A 5,544-nucleotide genomic window follows, 5' to 3' on the forward strand; every position below is an offset into this window, starting at 1 on the left:
CGATTGAGACGGAGCATCCCGATCTCAAGACTCTTGATCGGGCTGCTCCTCACATGATACCTGTGATGTTGTGTGCTTATTTAGCTGAAACTTGTCAACCATAAACATGCCACAAAAATGGAGTACTGAGAAAGAAGATCATTCATATTCCTTCTTTTCTACTTTGTTTTTCACAGAACACTCTCCAGGAAAGCCAGCTGACAGCGTTGAATGTCCTCCATTTGTTTTTATTTCTCAATTCATGTTTGAATTCTTGAGTCTCCGTGAGATCTCGTCTCACTGTGAAATTGTTCCTGCAATCAACAGGTGTGTGGTCTCAGTCTGGTTGAATAATCTAGTGTGTGCGTTCAGAGTAATATAATGCTAAAAATCATTTGAAACTGTCATTATAATTGTGGTCTCCCACAGTTTTAAAACTGGTTAAGATTTGAGAATCATCTAGTGTGTCCCAGGCCTTAGAATGACAAAACTGAACATAATCCTGACAATATGTGTGTGTGTAGTGTGTATGTATAATTAATGTGAAATCATGTTTGATACCTTTACACTCTTGTCCACTAGGGAGAGCAATTCAACCTGTCTGAAAAGAGTTTTTACAGAATTTGAATTAACATACATCACAAACCGAGTCTTGGGTTTCCCCATACCAACCATAGTAACCATATTTACTACAGATAATATTGCTACTGTAAAACCAAGATAAATTGGTATGGAATCTACATTCAAGGTGTAAGAAGTTTTGTATGAATTAACTTTTTGTCATTTTAAGTAACGGTACTGAAGACCAATTCTTGTATATCTTTTTTTTAGGGATACATTTTTACTGAAATTTTAATCTGTTATCAGGTGTTTAACAATACTTATTCAACTATATACCCTAAATACACCAATCAGGCATAACATTATGACCACTGATGTGAAGTGAATAACACTGATTATATCTTCAACACGGCACCCATTAGTGGGTGGGATATTATTATGGGTTCAAGTCCTCCTCAGCTTACTTCGTTGTAAATAGAAAAGCCATCCCAGCTTACCAGGGAAAAACATGGCACCAGGATACACTATGGGAAGAAGGCAAGCTGGCGGAGGCAGTGTGATGCTTTGGGCAATGTTCTGCTGGGAAACCCTGGGTCCTGCCATCCATGTGGATGTTACTTTGACAAATACCACCTACCTAAGCATTGTTTCAGACCATGTACACCCTTTCATGGAAATGGTATTCCCTGTTGGCTGAGGCCTCTTTCAGCAGGATAATGCACCCTGTCAAAAAGCAAAAATGGAATGGTTTGAGGAGCACAACGAGTTTGAGGTGTTGACTTGGCCTCCAAATTCCCCAGATCTCAATCCAATCGAGCGTCTGTGGGATGTGCTGAACAAATAAGTCCGATCCATGGAGGCCCAACTTCGCAACTTACAGGAGTTAAAGGATCTGCTGCTAACATGTTGGTGCCAGATACCACAGCACACCTTCAGGGGTCTAGTGGAGTCCATGCCTTGACGGGTCAGGACAGTTTTGGCAGCAAAAGGGGGACCAACATAATATTAGGAAGGTGGTCATAATGTTATGCCTGATTGGTGTAAGTGGAAAATCACATAAAAACTGATTTATTTTTTTTTGTATTGTATTAAATATTACTTAATTATTGTATAATATTCCAACTGTATATTGCATTTGTAAATTATTTTATTTTGTATTATCTGTATCAATTATTTGAGAGAGACAACCATGTTGGTGACTGAATATGAAATGTCTGAATCTATCAGAATTGAGCAGTGTTTAGTTAGAACAGCATCCTGTTGCAGATACACAAGTGAAGTGCTGCTGCCCTCTGTCTTCACAAAAGTACCTTTGTTTACAATTCTGTACTGTGGCTGCCTGCTGCCTGTCTTACTCCAGATTACTGTTCAGGATATACAGGAACTAATCACAAACAAAGATCTCCACCTCCTCAGAATCTATAAGGATTAGAAAAGAACCAAGTAAAGCGCTTACAGGTACAAGTGTGAGATGAAACATAAAAAAATCCCAACATAAATAAAGCATTTTACATAAAATACTGCAAAACAAATGGATCAAAATAGCATAAGAGCAAGCCTTCACGTTAGAATGACAACTCAAAGAGTTACCATAGTAATCATAATTTTACCTGACATATCAGCTGTTATACTACAGGTGCTGGTCATACAGGGAGTGCAGAATTATTAGGCAAGTTGATTTTCTGATCATATTTTTTTTCCAAGCACATTTTACCAATTCCAATCCACATCAATCTTAATAACTACTATTAATATTGTTTTTAATCATTTATAAGTGATATATAATTGTTCATGAAGGCTGGAAATGGAAAATGCCCTATATTCAGGTGTGCAGAATTATTAGGCAGGTTTCTTTTACAGATAAAATGAGCCAAAAAAGAGATTTAACTCTGACATAAAAGTCAAAAATTATTAAATACTCATGAGAAGGATGCAATACTAATGTAATACTAGAAATTGCAAAGTTAAAGCATGACCATTGGACAGTGAAATGCTCATTGGGTCATCGGGGTCATACAAAAACAGCTGGAGAAGAAAAGACACGTTAACTGCAAAATAATTAAGAATTAAGGTGAAGAATTAAGTGTGAAACCATCAGGAACCCTTTAGTCTCCAGCGCCACCATTTCCCAGTACTGAAACCTACCTGGAGTCTTCAGAAGTGTGAGGTGTCAGGATCTCAGAGACTTAGGTTAGGTGAAGAATCCTAAAAAATGACCCGCTCTTAATAAGAATCACAAGCTGAAGTGTTATAAAATCTGGCAGTAAGTTTTGGAAGATCATTTAGTCCATCTCTGCAAGATGGACATTTCAGGATAAGAGATGGACTAAAAGTGAACTCCCACACATTACTGCCAGATTCTGGAAGATAAATTCTTCAAACAGTGGTACAAGAGGATGTGGTGCTGGTCCTTCAGGAGTCACTCTCAAGCTGTCTGTCTATAAGGCCTATAAAAACCCAGTCTTCATGTACTTTATAACACTTCAGCTTGTGATTCTTATTAAGAGCAGGTCGCTTTTTAGGATTCTTCACCTAACCTAAGTCTCTGAGATCCTGACACCTCACACTTCTGAAGACTCCAGGTAGGTTTCAGTACTGGGAAATGGTGGCGCTGGAGACTAAAGGGTTCCTGATGGTTTCACACTTAATTCTTCACCTTAATTCTTAATTATTTTGCAGTTAACGTGTCTTTTCTTCTCCAGCTGTTTTTGTATGACCCCGATGACCCAATGAGCATTTCACTGTCCAATGGTCATGCTTTAACTTTGCAATTTCTAGTATTACATTAGTATTGCGTCCTTCTCATGAGTATTTAATAATTTTTGACTTTTCAGTCTGAGTTAAATCTCTTTTTTGGCTCATTTTAGCTGTAAAAGAAAACCTGCCTAATAATTCTGCACAACTGAATATAGGGCATTTTTCATTTCCAGCCTTCATGAACAATTATATATCACTTATAAATGATTAAAAACAATATTAATAGTAGTTATTAAGATGGATGTGGATTAGAATTGGTAAAATGTGCTTGGAAAAAAAAATATGATCAGAAAATCAACTTGCCTAATAATTCTGCACTCCCTGTATAATTAGAATATCATCAAAAAGTTTATTTCACTAATTCCATTCAAAAAGTGAAACCATATTCATTCATTACACACAGACTGATATATTTCAAATGTTTGTTTCTTTCAATTTTTGTGATTATAACTGCCAACTAAGGAAAATCCCAAATTCAGTATCTCAGAAAATTTGAATATTACTTAAGACCAATACAAAGAAAGGATTTTTAGAAATCTTGGCCAATTGAAAAGAATGAACATGAAAAGTATGAGCATGTACAGCACTCAATACTTAGTTGGGGCTCCTTTTGCCTGAATTACTGCAGCAATGCAGCGTGGCATGGAGTCGATCAGTCTGTGGCACTGCTCAGGTGTTATGAGAGCCCAGGTAGCTCTGATAGTGGCCTTCAGCTCTTCTGCATTGTTGGGTCTGGCATATCGCAGCTTTCTCTTCACAATACCCCATAGATTTTCTATGGGGTTAAGGTCAGGCGAATTTGCTGGCCAATTAAGAACAGTCCTTAAACCAGGTACTGGTAGCTTTGGTACTGTGTGCAGGTGCCAAGTCCTGTTGAAAAATGAAATCTGCATCTCCATAAAGTTGGTCAGCAGCGGGAAGCATGAAGTGCTCTAAAACTTCCTGGTATACGGCTGCGCTGACCTTGGACCTCAGAAAACACAGTGGACCAACATCAGCAGATAACATGGCACCCCAAACCATCACTGACTGTGGAAACTTTACACTGGACCTCAAGCAACGTGGATTGTGTGCCTCTCCTCTCTTCCTCCAGACTCTGGGACCCTGATTTCCAAAGGAAATGCAAAATTTACTTTCATCAGAGAACATAACTTTGGACCACTCAGCAGCAGTCCAGTCCTTTTTGTCTTTAGCCGCTTCGGACGCTGTCTGTTGTTCAAGAGTGACTTGACACAAGGAATGCGACAGCTGAAACCCATATCTTGCATACGTCTGTGCGTAGTGGTTCTTGAAGCACTGACTCCAGCTGCAGTCCACTCTTTGTGAATCTCCCCCACATTTTTGAATGGGTTTTGTTTCACAAAAACAGAGCTCTGTGAACAGCCAGCCTCTTTTGCAATGACCTTTTGTGTCTTACTCTCCTTGTGCAAAGTGTCAATAGTCGTCTTTTGGACAACTGTCAAGTCAACAGTCTTCCCCATGATTGTGTAGCCTACACAACCAGACTGAGAGACCAGTTAAAGGCCATTGCAGGTGTTTTGAGTTAATTAGCTGATTAGAGTGTGGCACCAGGTGTCTTCAATATTGAACCTTTTCACAATATTCTAATTTTCTGAGATATAATGAATTTGTGATTTTCCTTATTTGTCAGTTATAGTCATCAAAATTAAAAGAAATAAACATTTGAAATATATCAGTCTGTGTGTAATGGATGAATATAATATACAAGTTTTACTTTTTGAATGGAATTAGTGAAATAAATCAACGTTTTGATGATATTCTAATTATATGACCAGCACCTGTATATATCTTATACCTTGACATTACCCACCACTGTCTCTGAGTGTAAATTCATTTAAGAAACATTAAATTTACTAAATGATCATTTTAATAACTTAACCAATGTTACAGTTCAAGTATAAAAATAACATATTCCCCACATCTTAGATGTGAGTTCATTTTAATTAAAAGAGACAAACAGACAGATAGATAGATAGATAGATAGATAGATAGATAGATAGATAGATAGATAGATAGATAGATAGATAGATAGATAGATAGATAGATAGATAGATAGATAGATAGATAGATAGATAGATAGATAGATAGATAGATAGATAGAGTCCTTGAAAATGAGATTGTTTTGTGGATAAGATCTAGCAGCCCCATCTGTCCATGATCTCCTGCGACCCGTGGCCAGTAGGGGGCAACAGATTTCATTAGCATGAAGGAGTGGGGTAGGTCAAT

This window comes from Chanodichthys erythropterus, chromosome 6 (genome assembly GCF_024489055.1).
Source record: "Chanodichthys erythropterus isolate Z2021 chromosome 6, ASM2448905v1, whole genome shotgun sequence".
In the NCBI taxonomy this organism is placed as follows: Eukaryota; Metazoa; Chordata; class Actinopteri; order Cypriniformes; family Xenocyprididae; genus Chanodichthys; species Chanodichthys erythropterus.